At 39.7% G+C, this 25,890-nt stretch overlaps 1 protein-coding gene across 1 annotated transcript in view; it reads left to right on the top strand.

Moving 5' to 3' along the window:
- st6galnac3 (ST6 (alpha-N-acetyl-neuraminyl-2,3-beta-galactosyl-1,3)-N-acetylgalactosaminide alpha-2,6-sialyltransferase 3) overlaps positions 1–25,890 on the top strand; it is a 102,355-nt gene that overhangs the window by 1,852 nt on the left and 74,613 nt on the right. The window lies entirely within an intron of this gene.

The raw sequence follows: 25,890 nt of genomic DNA, 5'->3' as shown, positions 1-25,890 counted from the left end.
AAACAAACTAACTGGAACTTGACCTAACATAACAATAGATCATTTAAATGATAAATCAATGATTAAAACTGCTGTTGTTGACAAGTTTTGTCTGACCAAACCCAGTTTTCCCGGATCCGAACCCGAGAAACCTACTGTTCATTTCCTGTTCATTTCCTGTTCATTTCCTGTTCATTTCTGTGTTTTGTTCTGCTTTCATGGCTCTCCCATTCAAATAACTACAGGAAAATATCATGATCCCACACGTGTATGATATGTAAACCACACAGTCATTTTGCAGTCATACAATTTTGCTGTCATTTTTAATCTCCACTTTTTGACCGTGTTGTCTGCTCATCGCTGCCTTTGTTACCTGTTGACGATCAGGCTCTGGATGCAGGGTTGGGGTCGGTGTGAACTTAACTTAAACATCACTCTGGGTTTTTTGCTAGCTTTGTGTTGGCATGCTGTCTGTGCAGATGATTGAAAACAGTTGGTATTGTGTGTTATGCAGCGTAATGTAGCTGTTTCTGTCCTGGACACAGTTTGCACTTTATCATCACGCTCTCGTTGTTTCGTGCAGTAACAAAAATGTTGATATCTGCACTCCTCAAAAGTTGCAGACCGCACCAACAGTTTCCTCCTCCTTGCATGCGAAGTAAAATCAGCTGATTGTATAAGTGTGCATGAAGAAAATAGCATGTTTGAGTTTTTTCTATTAACCATCCTGTAGAGCTGGGCGATATAAGATTTTTTCATATCACGATATGTTTTTTTCATTTCAGGCGATAACGATATATATCACGATATAAGCCAAATAACTATATTTGTAAGATTTAAATGTGCCGTTGCTCACAAGTAAAATGTGAAATAATCTGCAGCTTGTTTTGATTTAAATATTTATTTCCCATAATAAGTTCAACAGGGTAGATGTACTTAAGGAACATGAGACTTCAGTTTCAGATAAATAAAGGCAAATATTGCAAACTACACAAAAGGCAGCCGCTAAAGCGTTTAAGTTTCAAAATAGAACAAACAAAACAGACTACTAAATTGTCAATTCCACTTAGAAACAAAATTTTAATTCTAAAAATAAATCTTAGTTCGTTTTACAGAAGAACAGACAAAATTGACTAACTTTTGTCAATATCAAATTGACAAAGCATGATTGATTGAGCATGCACCGGTTTATTGTCTTTCCAGACTTGCTTTCGGCACAATTTACAGTGCGCGCTACTCTGTTTTTTGTCAGACTTGAAATAGCCGAAATACCTTGACACTACGGAACTTCTATGGCCCTTCCGTTCGACAAGCTCTCCGGCATTGGAACCATCATCGTTTTTTCTTTGGTAACCTTCGCTCACGCTCTCGGTTGATTTTTCTCTAGTCGGCAAACTCATTTCCTCCATTACCTGGGCAGCCCGGCTGCAAAAACAAATACACATGTGCGCCTTGGCACTTGTGCTGTACGTAACAAGTCACGTGACGTGACGCTGCGGCTGTGATTGGTTCGGCTCTGCGCTACTTAATTTGGATTGGCTGTTCTTCTCTTTTTTAAGAGGACAAGAGAGATGAGGTCTATCGCAATAGTTTAATTTTTCTATCGAGAAAAAGTTATTTTGCAATACATATCGTTATCGTTCTATCTCCCAGCTCTACCATCCTGCAGATAATTGCAGAATCTTTGCAAAGCAAGTGTTAAATATGACTTATGTTACTGTGTTGCCAGTGTTTCTAAGTTATTGCATGCATGTTGTGCTTTAGAAACTATATATACATAGACATGTGGGAAAAGCTGTAAAGAGGTTACAGACAACATTTACATTTATGACTGATATATTGGTGAGTAAATTGTTTGGTCTTTATAATGTAAAAACAAAAAAGTAGTAAAAAACTTCAGATTCATGTTCCCCTTTCAGTTTTATAGGACGTTCATCTTTATATCACTTAAGACCAAGAAAAAAGCAAAAATCTTTAAAACTGTGAAGCAAGAATGAGTGTGTTTGTCAGGACTGAAGCAATTGAAGTTGATTTTGATGTTACATATTCACTGGCCACTTTATTAGGTGCACCTTGCTAGTACTGGGTTGGACCCCTTTAATCTTCAGAACTGCCTTATTTCTTTGTGGCACAGATTTAACAAGGGGCTTGTAACATTCCACTGAGATTTTGTTCCATATTTGATGTATTAGCATCACACATCTATGATGCAAATTTCCCGTTTCACCGCATCTCAAAGGTGCTGGATTGAGCTCTAACTGAGACCAAGGAGGCCATTTGAGTGCAGTGAACTAATTTTAATGTTCAAGAAACCAGTTTGGAGGATGATGGTACAGTGTGATCATAAATTAATGGACATGGTCAAACACAATATTCAGGTGGATTGTCAGACTTTAAAAAAATGCTCAGTTGGTAATAAAGGGCCCAAAGTGTACCAAGAACATATCCCCTCCAACATTACAACAGTATAGGCCTGAGCTGTTGATTCAAGGCAGGGTGGATCCACTCTTTGCTGATTTTTACACTAAATTCTGACCCAGTCAATCTAATATTGCAAAAGAAATTGACGCTTATCAGACCAGGGAACATTTTTAAAGTCTTGTTTTTTCTTAACTGATGTGAATTGTACTCTTAGTTTTCTGTTCTTCGCTGATTGTAGTGGAATGTGGTGTGGTGTTCTGCTGCTGTAGCCCATCTCCTTTAAGGTTTGAGATGCTCATCTGCATAACTTAGTTGCAATGAGTGGTTATTTGAGTTGCTGTTGCTGTCCTATCAGCTCAAAGTGTTTGGCCATTCTCCTCTGACTCTGACATCAAACAGGCATTTTTGATCAGTCACTCAGTGGATATTTTTTTTTAATTTTTTTTCCAGACCATTCTCTGTAAACTCATGATTGTGTGGTAAATCCCAGCAGATCAACAGTTGATTAAATACTCAGCAGCTTGTTAAGCACCAACACCCAACTCATCACTTAAATGATCTGTCTTCCACATTTTGATACTGGTTTGAACTTCAGCAGGACATCTTACCTGAATGGATTGAGTTGCGATCATGTGATTGGCTGGTTAGACATTTGTGTTATTGAGCAGTTGAATGGGGTACCCAACAATAGGCGTGAGTGAGTTTTGTGTTGTAACTTGTGTGCTTAAAGCTTAATATGGTAACTTCTTAGTCCGTTGTGCTCGATCGTGAGGTTTTTGATGCTGTAAGAGTAGTTGAAGATATTGCGTTGTGCCTTCTAAGAGGATTTTACATGTTCATTTCCCTTTCTCTTAAAAAAAGCATACACAAAATCAGTTCATCACCATTAACATAATGTGTTTTTGCCACATTTAATATATTATCCTTTTTATTTTTTTGCTATAGTTGAAAGATGACTGACAGTATCCAAACACCCACGACCTCCTCTTCAGCTTCATCAAGAAACAATATGTCACTTCAAAAACTTTACTGTCACACCCGCATCTGCTCCGTTAGGCTGTTTTTGTTATGGGAGACAGCAGTTAATTTCACACTAGATTTGACACTGTAATATCAAAAACGGGGAAAAAAGAAAATATAATTACACGGTACAAGTTTCAGAGTGACTGAACGAAATGTAAACGAGAAGTGGACGCAAGTAAATGAGCTGTAACTTTAAATTAAATGATACCAATGTCCTTGTTTCTTGTTAGCTGAGTTAAAACGCAGCTTCGTATTATTCTGATGTAGATAGTGGCTATGAGGTACATAAATCCAAACCCACCTAATACAGATGTTTGTGTCTTTAATACTTCAATCGTATAATAAATTTTCTTTTTTTCTAATATACATACGCTGCTATAGTGATCATACAAAACATGGCCAAAGTTTAAATAGTGAGATTAGTCTGTCTACAAGTACTACGTACGTGCACTTGTAAGTACTAAGTAAACAATGTATCTACACAATAGTAGATGTCCTTAACATTATCAAATGAGACGCACACCCTGGCTGTGAGTGCAGAAACTTTCTGATTGTGAATCGATCCAATCAGAATGAAGTTAGCGTAAATATAGAGAAGGTAAAAGTTTGCTTGAGGCAGGATGCACTAAGTGTGTATACCAAGGCTCAGTATGGCATGCTAAGGTAAGTAAAGGTGAAACTGTCAAACATGCAAAACTATTCTAGTAGAATCCAAGAATAAATATAGAGCTGGGAATAAACAGAAACGATCCCCCTTAAAGGAGCTATTAGCTGAGGACCTCCAGCATCACATTGGCTTTATCATATCATTTATATAATCTCTGCACGAGTTTTAAGGTAAATGTCAACAATTTACTGTCATATGTTCTTGTAATATGTTTAAATGTTGATTTGTCCAGTAGCTGTATAGCGTTTTCATGGATTTCTTAGATGTCTGTGCATATTGGTTTCTTTTTACATTCTTAAATAGGCAATAAAGGATGGATAGATGATGTAATTTAGGTGCTGCAAAAATGAAACTGCAAAATGAAAAAAAACCCCAAAACAAACAAAATATGCAAATCATTGTGTTCCATTTCTGCTGAATATGTGTAGATAATAGCAGTCTTTAGAAAATGACTTTCCATTGATTCAGTGCAGTTAGAAGAGCACCAATAAAACCACAGAGTGATGAAATTCACGGTGACATTTGTGTTTTTGTTATTGAGGAATAATGCCTGACATTTTAATCTTTCTGGCAGTTTTCTCTTAAGTGGAAACTTGGGGGGATGTTGAAGTTACATATTTCAGGAATATTATGATTTTTTTCTCCATACACCAGTTTTTCCATCACCTCTTTATTATTTATTATTTTATTTTCAAGGTTTACTGCCAACCAAAATTTTAACCACTAACTAATATTAGGTAAACAAATGACTCCATGAATTAAAGGCGGATGTGGAGGGCCGACATGTTAGCAGATATCAGGTTATTGCAGCATCATGTATGCTGCTGAATTTTAAAAGGACGCTGTTAAGGTTATTTTCGTGGCCCAGGGAAACACTGACAAGATTGTTTTTGATTTGTGAAGTGCTTTTATCAGGGCGTACAGTATCTTGGTCACCATTTGTAAACTTATAGGGTAATTCTGGTTTATTGCATCCAAGAGGATGCATTATTGTGACTATTGTGGGTCTCTGGGTCATACTAGCTCAGCACTCTCAACCCCTATTTTAAAGATCTGGGAAATGAAGAGTCTCATTAAACTGCATCTGAGTAAACTCAGAAATTACATGCATTGAATTGCTTCTTTTGCTAGCTGCATTAGAATTCTCCCTCTGGGAATGCTTGTAGACTGAGTGACCTAACTGTCCAAATAGTCACTCTGTTTAGTGTGTGTTTGTGCTGGAGTAAGAGTAGCAATTATATCAGCACACAAAATGACTGTTTTCTTGTTGTGATAGGTGATTTCAGAGGAGCTGAAAAACTAATTTGTTTTTGCAGCTCCACACCTTGGATTGCTCTCATACATGAACGCATGAAGATTTTCCATGTCTGGAACAAACAGGTCCCAGTCAGTGCAGCAAGTTTTCCTCCAAAATCAGAGATTTTCTTTCAGAGCAGTCTTGTTGTCTTTCACAATTTCTTTGCTTCTGCATCCATCCTCCTTGTCTGTTAGACTTAGCTCGCCGTCCATGGACTCATCACTTTCTGCATAATGTTCCATCCATTTTCTCCCATTTATCTGGGTCCAGGTCGAGAGAGCAACAGTCTAAACAGAGACACACAGATCTTCATTTCCCCAGCAAAGATGTTATCACTCCAGCGTGTCTCGGGTCTATTCCAGGGCCTCCTGGTAGAAGTGAAAAACCTAACCTAGGGGATGCCCAGAAGTCACCTCAACCACCTCAACTGGTTCCCTTCGATGTGGAGGAGTAGCTCCTCTTCTCTGAACTCCTCATGAATGACTGAGCTCCAGCCATTCTCCAAAGGAGAGCATTGCCACCCTTTGGAAGAAGCTCATTTGCAGTCCTTGTACCCACGATCTCATCCTTTTGGTCACAACCTAAAGCTTGTGACCATAGGTGAAGGTTATTTTATGTGTTTGACCAATATGCTTTCAGATGTATTGGCTCAACAAGGGACAAAGACTGAAAATGACATAAACAAGAATAAATGTATTTTTAGATAGACATTTTAATGTGTTTGTCCCAGTTTTATCATAGTGACTATGTAAATATACACAAACACATTGTTTTATTCACAGTTTCATACCAAGTAGGGTCTGAAAAAAGAGATGTGACATGCAGAGTTCCCCCTTTGTCATCTTTTGTTTTAATTGGAGTGAGCTCGTCCGTGAAGAGCTGTGCTTAAGCTGGGAAAGGCTGTCGCTGTTGTCCTCTGTGCTAACAGTTCAGAATAAGCCCTCTATCACATCACATCAAAAGACAGCTATTCTGCTGTTACTGCTAACCACATATGGCAGAACAGGGCCAGAGCAGCAAATTCGCCCAACGGGGTGATGCGGGTGCACACCAACCAAAACACACAAGCCGAAATTTTAGATTAATTAATGCCTGCACACACAGACAGACCGTCATTAGTGGGTGTAGAGCGGTGCTTTTACAACTATGGGGAATGCAGTGAGTGTCCCATTTCTTAAGAGTTTCAGGGATGAATGGCACTTCTCCGAGTCCCTCTTGTCCCATGTGATTATGTTGCTATAGAAAGGGAGCTGATAAAACGTGTCCCGTCACAGTTTTAGAGAAAGCACGGGGTACTGGCAGGATGTTGAATGAAGAAGATACTCCAGTTTGTATTCAAACTGTTATCAAATCCCTGCTCAGATTCCCTCTTGTACCATTCTTCCCTTTATCTGTTTCACTTCTTGAGTGTGAAGTTTACAGGAGAAGTCTCAGAATCTACTGTTTTATAGTTGCCTGGTCGCACAGGGAGACAAAAACTTTTTAGTCCTAAAGTAGAATAGGTCAATTACTTACAGTTAAATAGGTTCTTACGCAGTAAGGGTATGTGGAACTGTGATACGTTCTTAACTACTTCAGCAGAAGTTTAGTTGAAGTTTGCTGAATCCGAATTCGGATATACCCTGAACCCAAAACCATAACTGTTTAGTTTTGTCTGAAAAGTAAAAATCGAGCTATCCAATTAATGCTTAAAATCAGAGAGGTTTTAGGATATAAACTCACTGGACATTTACTTAGTTACATCTTGGATTATACAGTTGCTGCAAATTTCCCTGCTGCACATCCATCATGTTAATCTGCTGTTCCACACATCCCAAAGATGTAGTTCTATTGGATTGAGATCTGGGGACTGGGTACAGGACAATGAGTACAGTGAACTCATTGTCCTGTAAAAAAATAAAACAAAACGGTTTTAGATTATTTAAGCTTTGTGACGTGGTGCATTATCCTGCTGGAAGCAGCCATGACAACACTGTGGTCAGAAAGCAATAATACTCAGGTAGGTTGTAGCCAGAGGATTAGTAAGGAGGAAGTGAGGGCAGCTATCAAGATAATGAAGACTATCAGGTGGTTTGTCCAGATGGCATAGCTATAAAGGTATGATGATGTCTTGGACAGAGGGCAGTGGACATTTTTGGTGAGCCGATGCAAACTGTAACCTCAGTTTTATGTTCTTGGCCGCTGTGGTCTTCGGCTGCTGTACCCCATATGCTTTAAGATACGAAATGTTGCACGTAACTTGGTTGTAATGAGTGGTTGAGTTACTGTTGCCTTCCTGTCAGCTCGAAGCAGTCTGGCCATTCCCCTCTGATCTCCGACATCAGAAAACTGTCACTTACTGGATATTTTGTGTGAGAATAAACTCAACCTGTGTGGCACCAGCACCAATGCTACTTGAAAAGTCACTAAAGATCACCTTTCTTCCCCATTTTAAAGCTTGTTTTGAACTTCAACATACTGACTACGTGCTGAAATGTACTGAATTACTGCAATGCAACTGATTAGATATTTGTGTTACCCAAACAAAGAGGCTTGTGAGTAGAGCAGGGTGATATGACCAAAAATATTTATCACGATATACATTTGAAAATTTGCGATAACGATATAACTGACGATATAATTGACACTAGACAAAATACTTTACAACTCCACTTTTTTATTAGTGCAAAAAAACCCCATCAATGTATTTTCACTTAAACAAGCAGCAGTTTTTTGTATTAAAGTTATATAAAAATTTAACAGTGCAAATGCAAATTCCTTGCTGACAGTTTAACCAAAAGGCATTTCCAGTGGAAATTGGCCGACATATCCTCAGCATAACCATGTATAATATCCACAAAACTTAAAAAGAGGTTATACACACACAATACGGTAATATTATGTTGAAGCACAGTACATATCACTCTGCGAGGCTCCTGCCTACAATAGCCGTAATCCTCCGACAATCCATCAAGCGGTGCGGGTTCGTAGCTTAGCAAAGTCGTACTAAAACATTTGACAGATTTTTGAGCGCCGTGTACCACAACGTGGTGTAAACACAACCAGAATTCATACATAAGGCACACGGGATTATAAGAGGCACTGTTGATTTTCAGAAAAATCAAAGGATTGATTTTAAGTGTGCCGTATTTTCCAAAAAACACGGTAATAACGACGGCCCGCTAGCATGCTCTACCAAAAATAGTGCTTTGTTGTGTATCTGACGGACGAAAGCTAAACCAGTTCCACACCACTGAAGTTGCAGCATTTTTACAAACCAATTCTGGTTCATCCGTTTCATTCAACGATCTGCTTTCGCCCTTCTCATTCTCCGTCGCCGCCGTGCCTTTTTCGCCATGTGCATATGAAAACAAAGGCACTGCGCATGCGCGTTTACCCATATTCTATCACAATATTTCATTTTCTTATCATTGCCCAACATTATACCGGTATTACCGTGAACGGTATGATATGGCCCAGCCCTACTTGTGAGTTTATACCTCTTTTTGTGTTTTAATTTGTTTAATTTGCATTTGTGAAAAGTTTTAAAATAATAGCTAGTAATAGCTATGAGCTAGGGGTGGGTGATACCCCGCTAAAAAGTTGGACACCTTGCAGCCTCAAATTGAATGAATGAACAGGTCAGGATGGCATGCTTTTAATTGAGCATGGTACACAACCTCTAAGCTGCGGTAGTGTTAGGAAAGCAACATGCAGCTACATGTGGCAAGGTTATCAAGCATGGACATGGCTGGGTTTTGGAAAGTTGTTGGGCACGGGAATTCACATAGGTCCTCTGTTTTACACTACGTTAGATGGTCATACTGATGAGAATCTCCATCAGAGTAGTACATCAATATTAGATAGTTTATCCATAGGCATCCATAGGTTTATCGATATGCTTTGATTGGCAGGTGGTCCAACACAGGCAGCTGTAGATGCTTCAGTTCAGCTAATTGAAGTCACTAAATTGGACCTTTTTGGTGGGTTGGTGCATTTTAAAGCATTTTCATTGAAATACTGTATACAAAATATTGCTTGCTGTGTGGGGAAGACTATCCAAGACGTTTATCTTGATGTTTTGTTGAGTGTAGTATTTGTTAGCATCCTAATTAGCACTAATTAGTGTCTGTGTGTTGCCCCCGCACAGTTCTATGTTTGCAGCGTGCTAACCAAGCTTGCTAGTGGCAGCTGATAACTTTTCTCGACATTCTCGTCTAAATGTGGTCGTTTCTGGCGGTGGCCAGCACAACACTGACACTTAAAAATCAAAAATCAAAACCAGTGGGTGAAGCTATTCTAGCTATATCTGTCTTTTTTACAGAGCATGCCAGTAACCTTGTTCATATTGTCACATTGTCATCATTGTTTGTTGACACAGCAGCCCTATTAGAAATATTGATTCTAAGTTATTTCAAGAGCCACTGCAAAAGGAGCGAATTCAGCCACGCATGAAGACATTTCATATTGTACCATCATTGCAGGAACGTGAAAGTTTCAGTAAAAAAAATGGTGCAGCTATGTTCCATAATATTTTAGAAATAAAACGTGAGGAGAAATCAGATTTCATTCAAACTTTAGCTGTCCTTTTCCTGACTCAAAGACCTAAAAGAAAGTCTTTGTCTTTTGCTCTGCTGTTGCAGTCCATCCTCTGAACCCTTTTGAGCCAACAGAGTACCATTTAAGCGTGTGGCTGCTTTATTATGGTAATGTAACCTACATCTGTTGTGCACATACACACACTGCTGCAGAAGCTAGTACAAGGTTAGCTTATCCACAGTGGTAACCAAGGGCGATCACCTCCCTCCAGATCTGGCGTTAATCCACAGTGCAGCGGTCGTAGTAGTGACCTCTCACTTACACAAGGGATCTTATCAGCATCTGGGAAAGACTTCTGATTTTGTCTTACTCCTTCTCATTGGTTGTGTTGTTCAGCCAGTCTCTAATCCTGTTGTGTTTAATCATGTGCTGCTCTGCCAGTTCAGGCTGCTTGAGCTCTTCCGATACGAGTTGAGCTGCCAGCACTGGCCATCCTTTTTTTTTTTTTCTCGTCCCTTTACTGGACTAAACACAAAGAAACGACACACAGTTTAATGAAAGAGGTGATATGGCAGCCTACAAATTAAGTCCCGCTATAATTGCAGTCACGGTCAGCAGCATAAAATTACACGTCGCTCACAAAGAACCTCTGGGCCATAACCCCTATTATTACTGTACATGCGTTCACAGTGGAGCTGTAATGTCAAGGTTGAAGTTTTAAACTTTAATTACCCCGAAACAAGAGGACAGAGTGACAATTCATGCAGAAAAGATTTGAGTGCAGTTATTAATCTGCCATTGTTTTTCTATAATCATTACAGTCGACCGCACTCTTATAGCTGTATTTTCATCAGAAAAGTTTAGGTTGCTTCAGTCTTTGACTGAAATGAAATCCTAACTTTCAGAAACACGGGAGTTATTCTCAGGGGTTTGGCTTAAATCGCAATAAACCCCCCCCCCCCAAACATCCATATGGTCCCTTGATTTGGGGAAAATACATAAAAACTGTTGGTACCAAACTTGGCAATGTTTTTTTTCAGTAATTAAGTGCTTCTGTTTTTAAAGTTGTTCCTCCAGTCATTTACCATTGCACACATTTAAGAGTCAGCAGAAGCAGTTGTAGCGGGGAAATGTGAGGCAGCTGGCTGCATCTGGATTTAGCACCTCCTCCTCTGTTTTTCTTTGTAGGCATATCAAATTAGCTGTGTGGCAAGCATTTTACCAGTGTGTCACATAGCTACATAGATAAGTAACAGCACATGCCCAACACAAACACGTTCAGGACCTCTCGGACAGCAGGTCTGTGGGGCTTAAAGGGTCACACGCCACTTCAGGATTAAGACTGGCCTCTCAACAATTCACTGTCAACTGGGATTTTAACTTCCACTTGTAGATAACACTGAGTCAGTGAGTCAGAGACAAACCTGCCAAAGTGGCAGATCCTTGGTGGTCAGATGGCAGCATCCGGCCCTGATGGTTCCCTGGACCAGCTTTGGACTTTTGGGTTAGAGAATCATCCAGGCGGCCACCAGCCAACCTAACAGCAGCGTGGAAATGGCAAATACCGGATGGACATGCTGTGTATGTATGACGGCAGATTTGTCTCTGAGCTGTGAACACCTGCTGAGAGAGGCCCTGTCTGTGATTTGGTGAATATTCAGGTAGAGTACGGAGCAGAAATTAAAAGTGCTAGGGAAGTGAATCAGCAATCCGGTTTTTAAAAAACATTATTATTTTCACTGTGATTTCTGATTAATTAAAAATGTGAATGCTCATTGTCATTCTCCACAAAGTTAATTTTTCTAGCATTTATTATTTTCTTTGACCAACCCTCTAAAGTAAAAAAAAATGAGAAAAGAAGGGAGAATGAAAAGAACATGAACATTACCCTGTGATATGTTATAGTCAGCAAATGTTTGGTAAAGTGCTTCTACTTGAAAATTACTTTTACGGTTAATCATCACATCACATGAATTCTTAATTTGAAATGAACTCCAGCTCCGCTGTCTTGAACAGCAGCTGCTGAGTAGACCCCGTTCTTGGTGAGCTCAGCGTAGCTAATTTTTAGACCTGCTGTAGGTTCTGGTTACAGTTGCCTACCAGTTGCACTGAATTGTCACAGCAGAATAACCAGAATAACCACTGGAAACTTCTGTTCAAGATGTTCGAGTTCAGGTGTTTATAAGGTGCTAATAAGCTTAAATCAAGGTGAAACATTAAGTGAAACACTGGACTTAGGGTTGATTTTACATCAAAACGAAAGTTGAAAACATTATTTTTTGTAATTATCGTTTTTCAGGGAACTAATGTTTAAACTTTAGTGTTACCATTTTCGAAAATGTGAAAACATGTGCTCTGTCTTGTCTTCCATTATGTGATCTGAACCTTTTTTTGTGTTTTGGACTGTTGGTCTAACAACAAAAAGGAGTGTAATTTGAGTAATTAGATTATACTCTGAAGCAATATGGTAGAACGGTGTCCTACACCTAGGTGGTAAATAGGACAGAACCCCAGAGTCACAGATGATGGTGGCAAGGGAACAGAGTTAGCAGATGGTTGATGGAGACTTCAGATGAGTCTCTCTGAACATCCAGGATGAGGTGAAGTGTTGCAGGAAGGACGTTCTGAAAGGCAGGATGACAGATAAGCAATGAGGCAAGAAGATCAATGGATCAAAGTAATGATGATGAAAATGACAATGAGTGTTAGAGAGAGTTTGAGACCAGAATTGACAAAAAGGAAGAGAGCAGCATGAATCGATCAGACACCCAGGAATGCAGACAGCTATTGGAAACCACACTTTCTAGATTTAAACAGTTTAGTTTTCTGCTACCCTTTTCTTCCCTGGGACGCTTTCCAGCACTCTTAACCACAAATTTCTGCACAATTATCAGCTTTTAGGAGCATTTATTCCTTCAGTTTCTGTTCATTTCCAAGCATAAAGTGACAGAGTTACAGAGAGTTACAACCTACAGCCAGTTGGATTCATTTGAGCGTGTTGCACTATTGCTGGATTACATTTGGCAAGTCCCCGTCCGCACATTGTACGCTTGGCAAGGTCTAAGAGCTTGTTGTACTCTTGGCAAGGCCTAACTGCCCGTTGGCACAGCGGCGATCCAAAGCCCCAGAAGAGACAGATCAGCAGAGGCCATGTTTGGTAAGGAGTTATGCTCTCCATAGACTTGGATGCGGCTTAGAAACACTGCCCAAATTATAAAAAAAGAATCAAAGGGATAGTTTGAGGTGTCAGACTGAGTAGGAAGGTTGCAGGAATGAAGGAATGGTTCAAGTGTTGTTTTGCTGAAATATACAAAATACTGAAACTCGGTATTTTTGTATCAGTGGCTTGTTTGTACCTGACCCTGACCATACAGCTAGTGGGAGCAAAGGGGCAAGCAAAGTCCTTCTTCAGGGTATCAATTTAGTGGGGTAATTTTCTAGAATCCTGTTGTAGGTCACAGCTCACATCCTTGTGGCTGTTCAAAAAATGATTTTGTTTTCATAACCTTCAATAACCCAAACCAGCAAAGCTGAGTTTGGCACAGGTTAGGTTCATCAGACGTGCAGAATACCCTGGATCTCATAACCATACTGCTGTAATCCTATATGCATTTTCTCAACGGCTTTTCCACAGAGTGAGGTGGCAAGATCAGGCTTGGCTGCTACCCTGAGAAACGCCTGATTGTGTGCAGCTCGCCTTCAGCTCTCTGCGCTCCGCCCTTGAACCGAGCCTCTGAGCAAGCAGAAAATCCCTGTAATTGCATTAGTGTTGTCTAACTGTGAGCTGTGTGCCACGCCTGCTCCCGGCAGACCAGCTTTTTAGCTTAATTTATTGCCCTGACATGTTAGGATTTATTTCCATCCCGCTGCTGAATTGTGGATGACATATACAGCATCAGATATCCTTGACGAATATCCTGGCTTTGATTCAGTTTCCCCTCTCATTGAAGTGTCAGGTAGAGCTATAAACTCAGTGATGTGCTCAGTGGGAAACATGTCTGGTCATAGTATAGGCTCTTTCCTGAGGGCTTTTGACCAGGCTAATAAAAGGTTGCAGCGCCTCTGTTATTATCCCCACTGGAAGTCCGGCAGTGCTCTGGACACCAGCGCTGGGAAGCTGATTGCCGGCGTGAACCGAAGAGGTTGACAGACACAAATAAAGCCTGGCGGTTAAGTGAGGGCATTAAATAAAGGCCAGTCTTTTTTTTGTCCCCCATGAAATAAAAACCGCCGGCTACTTTTATGTTCGCTTGTGCCTCCAAACTTTTGTTGTGGTCAGTGTGGAAAAAGGGAGTGGGCAGCATTTCAAAATGCCACTGTGCACTCTGGGTGATGTTGCATCTGCTCAGCGAGGCTCACTGCTCTCGTTTCATGTCGTGTTTGAGGTTCAGCGGCCGTTCTGTGTCCACATTTGTATTTTGGCTTATTATTGATCTCCCTCACAACTGCAGCGTCGGGTGCTGTATTTTTGTTGTTGACTGTGACACCTCTACCACCTCCTCCCAAACCTGCTCCCACACACTCACACACATTGAATGCTACCATTCTCCTAACACAGAGTGGCAGCTATCCACAGAGGCTTTGACAGACTCGGCAAACTTTATTGTTATTTTGCAGAGTGAACACCTGCGTGTGCCGCATAGCAGGCTCGTTTGGTGGCCTTCGATTCACCTGGCTGGGTTGTTTATTGTGTGCAACAGCTGCTCCACTTTAAGTTTCATAATGCCGTCGGTGAAGCTCTTAAAGCACCTTCACAATCTAAGAGGATTAATGAAAAACAAAGAGGTGTGCTTGCAAATCATTTGAGTGCATTCGCTGTTAGAAAGCTCACAGAAATTTCTACCGCTGTAAACAACGAGGGTGCAGCTGACTCAGATTTTCTCCTCCACAATAAAAGCTATACATGCTCAGGGTGAGACATGACTTAAAAATATAAAAATATGTCCTAAATGCAACACATGCTCTGTCTAATCCAACATATCCTATTTGTTCCACTGCTCAGGAAGATATTCCTCCACATCCGTCTTTTCTTATGCTCATCAACTTGTAGCCTCATCTTGACAGACGTGTGGAAAATGTTTCTGGCTAATGTACTGGGGATCTGCATTAATCGTTAGCGAAATGCAAGGATGCTGTAGCAACACTAACGGTGTTCATTAATGAGTATCTAGTGTATCAGCTGAGCTTTCTGTGCACTTTCTTTATTTTTATATATATATTCTAAATATATATTTCTATATGTTGCATGTTTATATATTTTGGAGCATTTTAGACCTTTGTTACACAGCACAGTGTAGAGTAGATACGAACGTGGAGAGAGAAAGAGGGTGAGTGACATGCAGGAAATTGTCTGGGGAAGACTCAAGCCAGGCCACTGCATTAAGGACTATAGCCGTTGGTATATGGGATTCCTGCTCAATAAACCGATCTATAGGGGCACCCCCAACTCTGCAGTTATTGTAGTAAAAGGATCTCTCAAAGTCAAAGGCAAAACAAATAACTTTGCCTCTTACAACAATGCATTTGTCACCTCTAGGTATTGTAGTCGTCATCCCTCTGAAGGCTGAACTTCAAACAGGACAAATTCCCTTTTGATGCTGAACCACTTTAGAACTCTACATACATTCCTGCTTCCCCGTCTCTAGCATCCTCGAGGAGACATTTTCTTGTCAAATGCATTTCTTTAACAAATAACACCTTTTTAAAAAATCTCTGCAGAGGCCGAACTTCTGTTTAGTCAAGTGTTGAAAGAAACTGTCAGCGCTGTTTGCTCCTGCGTCCTGCAGATGATGCATTGCATCTGTCTTTCTAATCTTTGCACATTCTCAAATGTCTCTGTGTTTGCACTTTTGATAAATACATATACTCAGATTTCTGTGTGTGAGCAGTCATGCTGTGCATAATCACTTGCAATGAGATGAGGCTTTATTATGAAGTTATGGAGGGATCCTATTGAGTTTCAGGGGAAATATCAGTTGCTAAATGTCAGTAATCCTGCTCTGGCATTTGGCAAATTAAAATGGATTTTCTCTGGTCGATGTTTTTCTCAACAGCCAGATTCCCCCCCTGCCTTCGCCCTTCAAACACAAAGACAGGGACAATAATTGGTATTCTGCTGTAAAGAACTCCATAGAATTTCAAAGCTAAGTTTGCAGCATCTGCGTTCTCATTCATGTTGGTTTTTCTCCTTTTTCTTTTTGTTTCAGTAAAGTTTGTCTTGCAAAGTGGTTGCAGTCACGACTTGTGGCCCAAATTTGGGACATTTGTGCTGGATTGAGTGCAACTGATGCATTACTGTACAGTAGCTTTGTCCTTGGCCGGCAGTGCGATCTCTTCTGCCCAATGGCCATCTGCGGCTATGAGAGCCAGCCCTTAAAAACTCAGATATGACAGAAGGATAAAGCTGAAATGACTCTTGTCATAAGTGAGCGGCAGAAGTCATTTTGTGTGACTGGCTGAATGCCAGGAGGCATTTTGGCTCTCTCCAAAAATAACCCCTGACAATAGGAGTTATAGATGTTATAGACGAGGGAACGTTTAGTCATCATTTTTCCATCATAAAGCAAAAGTGAGCAGGTGGTCTGATAAATGGAGTTACTGTATCTTCATAGCCAGGCTTGCTCGCCTTCGCACTGAGAGCTATTAAGGTTTATTGATTTTTTGATTTACAGTTAATTGGCTTGAACCAGGTTCAACAAACATACATTAACACCTTGACTTTCACCCCTATTTTCCTTAAAGAAAAAAAAGGGCAAAAAGATTGGAATCATTTTGTTTGCTGAAGTTTTATGAGCAGTTGATCGAAATCCAACAAGTATATGCTCATACAGATGACAGAAAGTGTCATAAACTAACTTTTTGCAGCGTGTGCACTCTTTCTGCGCTGTAAGGAACTGTTGTTGCTGTTCTGTTGGGATCTAAAGCAGCTTGAATTGTGAGGCTTTGTGCAGTCAAACGATGTATAATCTGGGCCTGAACCATTTAAAACACAGCAGGAGAACACAGAAGAGCGTTAGTGATGATCAGTTTATTTAGTTAAAGATGCACATAACATTAACCACATCAAATATGTAGCGCTTGCTGTGTAAAACAGCATGTCTTTTAGTGAAAAGCTCCATATGAAAAAAAGAAAAACAACCTGAAAAAAAATGAGTGTTAAAATTTATTTTGGAGTTTCAGGCAAAGGCAAACAACACTACTTTGACCAGGTTTGGGCTTTAAATCATTAAAAATAATATCATATTAATTATAGTATAATAAATAGTAAAATAAATTTAAAGTACCTCTTAATTAGTTTGTGATACAGTTATGTTGTTTTTAGATAGGTTAGATAGTATTATTACAGTTCTATGTCCCATTCACACTGGATACACCTTCTTTGTGCATCCTGGGAGATGTTGCCCTCAGTACACAGGGCAGTTTTCAGATTGAGGATCTCAGCTGCTTATCTGAATCTGCAAAGTAAATCTTTGAAAAAAAAATCAGTAAAGCAGAAAAATAAATAAGCATAAAATTGAAAATACAAGCTTTCTGCTTCACATTGTTGTGTGTTGTGACCTTGAGACAGAACATCATCAAATGAGACAAATGGGCTTACAGAAGTGCTGCGGGGAAGAAAGTCACATAGCAGAGAGTCTTTATGGAGTACAATAATTTACTGCCAAAAATAATGAATTCTCAGTATGCTTTTTTTTTCTCGTCCTGACAGGTAGACTCATTCACTCAGCGCACAGATATTCCAGTTTTCAGCTTTTCAAAGTGCCACAAAGAGCAGCCCCCCCTTTCACTTTGACAAATTCTTCACTTTCTCAAGTGAGTGAGCATCAGCCTACGCAGCAGAGCATAGAGCATCACCAGACTGTTTTTTTCTGAACATATGGCGCTCTTTTCCTCTTGTCCCAAAAGTTTGCTGGATCCAGAGGGGGGGAAGTGAATATTGCAGAGTGTTTAATCCTTCGTACTTGTGGGGATTATATTCCATTTGATATCAGATATGCATTAGTCAAATGGGTTTTTGGTGCTTTCCTGTCGCAGACGCACATACAAGTACACGTGTGCTGGTGAACACATGTACGCAGCGATTGACGTCATCTACTGATGAAGACTGGGATTTGCGGTATTTGAGTTTATACAGAAAAAAAGGGTGTTAAGTCCTTATTGTTGCCACCTGCAGAATCTCATCCACACAAAAACAACCTGATTTCTTTTTTGGGGTCCAGATTAAGATTGTTCATGATGGTCTGTACCAAAACGATCCAGTTTCATGCCAGTAGACCAGATTAGTGTTCATTTGACCCGGATTTAAGGATTTGCTTTTCATATGTCGCCGCTGATAAGGGTGATACCACGGAAGTAACATGCTCCAAGGGCGTCATCAGGACATTTTGTTATTGTACAGGAGGAAGGTCACTGTGCCCATATTGGGAATGAGTGAAGTTTCATTTACACAGCATGGACAGCTGTACTTACTTGATAAAATACACAAAAATGAGTTGGAGATTGGTGCACCACATATTATGTGTTTATCCCTTTTATCTTTTAAGAGAAATGATGGTTTCTGCTGCGACTTCATTTCCTGCAAATTGGTCTGCAAGCAAGAATGAGCATCTCTGAAACGAAAGCTGGATGTTCATCATTACATCCATTATACCTCTTTGACGAGCATGGCTTCCTTAAGTTTTGACTGAATAATGACTGCCAGAAGGAAAGCAGCATATGAGTTCTTTTTTAATTTTTGGTCATGTTTCCATCTGTAAGATGCTGGTTAGTTATTGTTTATTTTGTTTTTATATTATTTTGTAACCGTTGCTCCGGAGACTGTTACATGTATTTTCAATTACACCTTGCCAGCACTGTCCCCTGACCCCCTTTGTCAAAAAATTTCCTGGAAACATTCTTTAGAGATTTTGGTCACACAGTTGCAGATTTATCAGATGTGAATATCCCCTGTTGCATCGAGATCTGGTGACTGTGGATTCACTGTCATGTTCAAGAAGACAGGTTGAGATGATTTGAGCTTTGTGACATGGTGTGTTATCCTGCTGGAAGCAGATGTAAGAAGATTGGTCCACTGTGGGCATTAAGCATGCCAAGAAAATTTCCCTAACATCATTACAGTTTCATGAAAAGGTGGATGGATCCATGCTTTGTCTGACCCTACCATCTGAATGTTGCAGCAGAAATCAAGACTTATGAGATGTTTTTTCATCAATCTGCAATGTTTCTTCAGTCTTCTGTTGTCCAACTTTGGTGAGCTTGTGTGAATTGTAGCCCCAGTCTCCTGTTCTTGGCTGACAGTAGTGGAACACGGTGTGGTTTTCTGCTGCTGTGGCCCATTTGCTTCCAGGCTTGACATGTTGTGCATTCACAGATCCTCCTCTTGGTTATAATGAGTGGTTATATGAGTTACTGTTGCCCTCCTATCAGCTTGAAGCAGTCTGGCTATTCTCTGACCTCTGGCATCAATTAGATACTTTTGGATAGTTTCTCTTTTTTTAGACCATTCTCTTTAAGATGGTTGTGGGAAAATCCTGTTCTTGCATGAACAACCATGCCATGTTCACTTAAATCACCTTTATTCCTCATTCTCGGTTTGAAGTTCAGCAGGTTGTCTTGACTTCTTGTTGTCTTGTCAATGCCTCAACACAATGAATTGCTATCATGTGATTGGCTGATTAGATTAGGTGTACCCAGTAAAGTGGCTGTGCATATTACACAGTATATATAAATCGTGACAGATACCGGAACTAAGAAAATTTCACTCAATGGTTGTTTGAATTTTTCAGTCATATAACACGATTGGCATTACTCACTGGTAATAATAAGATTGGAATATTGGATTTAACGTATGTCAGTAAATACAACCTTAGCCCAGAATGGTGACTATTTTTAAAAATATGGTAGAAAGAAATTATTGTTTTTTACAACTTCTCTGTAATTATTAGAGAGAACACCAAGAACCCAAGTTGAGGTCTTTAATGTCCAGTAATATATAAATTGTATATATTAAATCTCTGAAAAGCAAAGACTGATGTATTTCTCTCATTTGTCATTCATGAAGACTCACAATATTTAACTAATTGTTTCAGTACTACTTGCATGTTCTGTGTTATTATATTTCCCAACTATAGCCAAGTACATTATGCCTCAAATGCCACACTTGTCAGCAAACTAATCGTGAGCGAGTAACAATTCAAATTTCTTTTCAATTTTCTTTTTTTCTGTCAAGAAATGAAAGCGCTCACAGCCTAGTGGAGCTGTCATTTCGGTTGCCTTTTAAACCTGCTGCATACACATGTTCACTAGAAGTGATTTATTTTGAAGCGTGTTTTTTGGATTATGAGAAGCACATTACTGGGCACACCATGGGCAAAGTAAATGAATGAAACACGTTGACTGGATTTGGTTCTGGTGTTCATTCAGAAAATCAACCTTGTTCTTCTGGATTAACTTACTGTAACTAACCTAGTGAGTGTTTTGGAGGGTTTCTCCAGGCCAGTGGCTTAGTCAGAGGAGCTCCACAGATCAGTTTTTAAGATGCAAGGCTGCAACCAGTGCTCTTCTGCTCCCATATGTTCGCCACATGACAGCTGTGTGAGGGGACTGCCCCCTCTGCTGGGCTTGGTTGGGATCATCAGGTTTTTAAACCCCCAAATGAGCAATGAACTTTGCTGCTGCTCATTCATTTTTACGGCTGCAGCTGTAGTTCATCAGGGCAGCGAAAATAGAAACAGAGTTGTGGAGTGCATTTTACATTTATATATATATATACTATTTACAAATCAGTCCTTTTTATTTTTCTTACTTTTTAGCACACCTCAACAACAAAGGAATTTATGTGAGAAATTTTACTTTGCAATAAACCAGTTTCTGGTTCTTATACAGTTTTAAAGTAGACGTGCTTTACTGTGAGCCTGTTTAAAACAAAAATAGAAATAATATACCCCCCTCACTCCCAGCTCTGTGCCTAACTCAACCCTTCTGCATAATTTTGAAAATGCTAAAAAGTGTACAAGAGAGGAATGGATCAACACAGACATGCAAAACACCTCTGCCTGAGATTTTCCTGAGACGTCAGTGTAGTGGAGGACCACGTTGCTCCCACTCTGCATTAATTTGAGCTGTTTTCTCCAGCCTTGGTAATTCCTGGATCTGAACTCTCCTCGTCTCTCTCCGTCTGCATCCATTGCTGTGCCAGGGGTATGAAAGTAATTTCACAAGATAGCAAGTTCCTCTATAGCTGTCCAAGTCAGTCACAACCAATATATATAAAAAGAAAATACTACTTATAGGGTTTATTTATAGTGATTTACTCAAGGGCTTGGGTGTACCTCTAATAAAAGGATGTTGACTTAAGTTTTTTGATATGAATTTCACAATATTGTTAAATCTCAATCTGAATAAAACTGCAGATGGTGCCTTAAGCAACGTTCAAAATACTGGACAGATACATTCACAATCAACTCACTTAGTAGTTTGCGGATGTTATTTTGAAGCCATAGTTTGGTGTTTTGCCTGATTTTAAAATCAGATTTTACCCTGTTCAGCTTGGTTGCCAAAGTGCATCTGCAATTCATATTAATTGGGGTGCTAGTCTTTAATAAGAGATTCATGAAAAGTATCATATCATCACTATAAAGTAATGATTTAGCTTACAACTAAAAAAAAACCCCATATAAGACAAGGGAAGACACTGAATTCAGACTCAACACGTTGAATGCAGTTAGGAGATTTATTTTCACACAATGAAGAAGATAATGTTAGAAGAAGATAACTGTTAACTGGAACAACAACGGGTGTTCTGTTGAAGGAGGAGGGAATGAGTTAGCCAGGGGTCCATAAGGGATTGAACTATGTCCAAGTGTGACAGAAAAAGAATGGAACAGTTTAACTTGACTTGAGAGAGGCATAGGTATGGGGCGATATCTCTGGAGGCAGGTGGGATCCAAGTGAGAAGTGGATGTTAGCAGGCAGGTGAGTATTCCAGGTGAGTTCTTCTCTTTGGAGGTTTTAAATATCTTTGGAGCTGGGCTGGAGCCACCTGACACAGGACTGAAGTGATGCATCTTTCCCTTTACTTGATCCAGATACTGTTCGCGAAGCCTCATTGGAAATGGTCCGAGTTAAAGGGTGGCTGTCAAGAAGCCATTCTTAGGGAAGGGAAACTTGGAGCAAATTTTTGGTTCATTTCATCATCAGAATATTTGGATGAGGTCAGGAGAGAAGTACAGTGAGAGCTATCTGTAAAACACAGTGGTTTGGGGCTATATTTCAGTCAGTGGTCTTGGAGATCTTGTCAAATTTTATGGAATTATGAACACAGCAAAGCACTGTCAGATTTTGAGCTATTTTGCAGCACCATCCGGAAAGTGTCTGATTGGCAGTGGGTTACTTTTTCAGCATGACAATCATCCCAAACACACAAACACTATAGGTCATGGATTGGCCTCCCAGAAACCAGAAGTCTTTTTAACCCTCTCAGGCTCAAATTAAGTTTTAGTTACAGGAAAAATCTGATATTTGGGGAAAATTATCAAAAAAAAAAAAACCTCATAAAATATGTATGTGGGGTAATCAGGTTGTTAGTTTTTAACTGTTGCAAATCGGCAACGCCTGCCTCGAGAGGGTTAAACAGAGATGAGATCAAAAACATGCAGCCATCATCCAAAGAAAAGCTTTGAAGAAGCTCTGGTTTTACCCCATATACTTTATTTAGCCCTGCGACAGACCGGCGACCTGTCCAGGGTGTACCCTTTCGCCCTATGACAGCTGGGATAGGCTCCAGCGCCCCCCGCGACCCTGAAAAAGGATAAGCGGAAGCAAATGGATGGATGGATGGACTTGATTTCCATTTATGTTTGCACATGCTTCAATAAATCGCTGCACCTAGTTCCCATTTTCCTACCTTTCTTTAAATATAAAGAAATGAGGGGTGGCTAAGACTTTAAACCCATGTCAAGTTTAAATTCATAATGCTACTTTATACGATCATAGTTATGCCAACAGTTCATTTTTCTACAACAAAGCAGCATCAACTCTATATTTATTCAGAATCAAAATCTTCAAGGATATTGTAGTCAATAACCACAATACAACTATATTCATCTCTTGAAAATGAAAACTTAAGCACTACAGGGTTTGCCTTTTTGCACCTTTAAATATGAATATTATTGGATTTTCCCCTTTAGGTCTAGACTCTACAGTTTAGTTTCTGAAAAACAAAGGTGGAAAATGCTGTCAGTAGGCATGTTTACATTTTGTAACATAAATCTAAACTAGAATACTTTTGACTTGGCATACCTTTTTTTCACACTTGGCACTGTAGGGTGATCTGATCCAATTGTCATATACTTTTCTGTAAGGTTGTAACCAGTACTGTTGTCATCCACTTATTATTGTAACTCTCCATCCTCCATGTTGCATAGCCCAAAGACAAAAATGGAAATGTGATACCACTCATGAGAGAGCGAGACATGCACCAGGGAGTTCATTTCCCACTTCCAGCATTAATAGAAGGAACATAGGATAAACTGGGAATAACAATGAATGATTCCGATGGCAGTAATTAGGGACCATATGCGACAGATATCAGCTGAGCATGAAGTGGTTCTTGTCATAACATTTATGTTGGCTCTTTAGGCCTGTAGTTCTGCTAACACTGGAACTATCCCACTGCCTGGTGAAGTGAAACTCTAACAGAAAATAATAAAATACCCTCTATATGTTTTTATCCCATTTTGACAAGATGGATCGCTATAGCCGCTCCACACATTCCTTTCAAAGACAGAAGTGAGAGCATGAACTTGTGAGTGTGACACACGTGATGCCTTCATGAAACTGTACTGAAGCAGATTAAGTTTAAATGTAGAAATAACTCCTCAATTAACTTGATAAGACAGTGATAAACCTAATCTAAATGCAGATACAGCTGCAAATTATATTAACAGCATTTCTCAGTTCCTGTGGCAGTCTAGGCTCCCGTGGGTGAAATTTGAAGGGGAACCTGTGCGTGACCGTGTTACTGGCAGCAAAGACTCGGCCTCTTCCTCCGCCGGGAAAAGAATAGTTTGTTATCTTGTACTTGGATGGCTTTTGAAGCGAGACCTTTGCTGGAAATATGACACGAGTGAAGTAATGTGCCTGGGCCCTCTTCTAATCTCAGGAGTGGTTCTTTGTTTATATTTCTGTCTTATTGCCTTGGAGAGAAACACTAGTACTATGAAGAGGAAGAGGAAGAGTGAGAGTAAGGCTCCTCAAATATTTTCTCAAACACCTTAATTGAAATTGGATTTTAACTGCTCGCTGGACCGTGGTGGAGAGAATCAGGAGCCAGCGAGGTAGCGTTTTTGCATTGCAAATGTAATTTTCTGTTTTTTGCCCATTGCCCATGAGACACTCAAAAATAGCTACCAGATATGTTTTTTCATGAGCCATTTTCTTCAGGTTGAGCCTCTCATTATTCCAATACCCACCGCCATTAGCTTTTTGGATTGAACTACTGTGTGGCCCTGTTGTTTACTGAGCTGGAGCATTAGTCTTTGTGGGAAATTGTATTCTCTTCATGCTCAGATAGAGCCTGATGGAGGTGAAATTTTGAATGCACTATATATGCATGAGGAAATAAACAGCTAATTTGCTTTGAATTTTTATTCATCACACAAGTGAATTGAGCACGACTTGTTGATTATTCTGCAGTTTACAGATTTATTATACCTTTTTTGTTGTATATTTAGTAAGAAAATTGCCCTAGTGATTTATGTAGTTAGTAATATTTAGTGAAGGTATCAGATCTTTTTCATAAACAAAAGTGATAACACTCCATTGTAAGTAAAAATGCCCTCAGTGAAGGAGTGAAACATTTTTAAATGTTTACAGATGGGATGGGTGGTGTTATTCCAGGAATTCTGAAATCACCGCCTTGGTCGTGCATTATAAACCCAAATACAATAATTACTTACTTGGTCAAAATAAAGGTATGACAATCTTATCTTACTATAAGACTGAGGACTGTGAAAAACTGAATGGAAAAACTAAAACTACAAACAGAGGTCCCAACCAATCCACCACAACCATCCTCGCTACCACCTCAGCAGGTGTGGGTGTTCTTTGGACATGGTCTGCTTTATCACTCATTTTTAGTCCAGTCTTTGTACCTGACCAATTTACCATTTTCAGAGGAATGGGGTTTTTTTGTGGTTAAGACACTGACCAATAAATCATTCAAGCATAAAAATGAGCCAATATAGTATCTACACACACAGACAACTTAGTAAAGAACCAATTTTAAGTTGTATCTGTAGACACTTTGGCACGGCAGCCTGTGTTGTACCTGAGAGCTACAACAGTGAGCACCTACAGAATTGTACAAACTCTGTTTTTATCTTATGAACTGTATTTCTGTGTATGTGTGAACACATTTCAGTAAATTGCTGCACCTACTGTGTTTCCTATTTTACTAGCAAAACATAAAGAAATAAGAAATGGCTCAAAACTGTTGCACAGTACTTCATTTGAAGTCAGTGACACTGACTAATCAGCTAAAAATGTTTCTGAGGTTTATTTTTTTAATTTTATTTTGAGTTTATTATTATGAAGCTTTACATATATTACTGTAGTATTGTTACAGATGAATTACTATAGACAAAGAAAAACGTGTTTGTATGATCTCTAAAGCTAAAGCTGTAAAAATAAATAGCATAAAACAGAAATACAGACATCTGATTGAGTGTACTTTATAGCAACACATAGCTTGCTATTGGTCAATTTCTGCACAACTGACAAGTCAGTTTGGTCATTGCCACAAATGGACAAGCTGGCCATCAATAACCTTCTGCTAGTTTCGCTTCCTGTGTGCAATCTGCTCATACAGGCTCCCTGCAGGAGGGACTGGGGGGAAATTATGGCTCTCTCATGTACCAGAGCCCAGTGATCCCACACAGTCTGCCGGTGAACTGAGATCAATATCTCCTAAGAGTAGGTTTTAGCA

Source organism: Pelmatolapia mariae, linkage group LG18, assembly GCF_036321145.2.
Source record: "Pelmatolapia mariae isolate MD_Pm_ZW linkage group LG18, Pm_UMD_F_2, whole genome shotgun sequence".
NCBI classification, from domain to species: Eukaryota; Metazoa; Chordata; class Actinopteri; order Cichliformes; family Cichlidae; genus Pelmatolapia; species Pelmatolapia mariae.
This window is presented reverse-complemented; position numbering and strand designations above follow the sequence as displayed.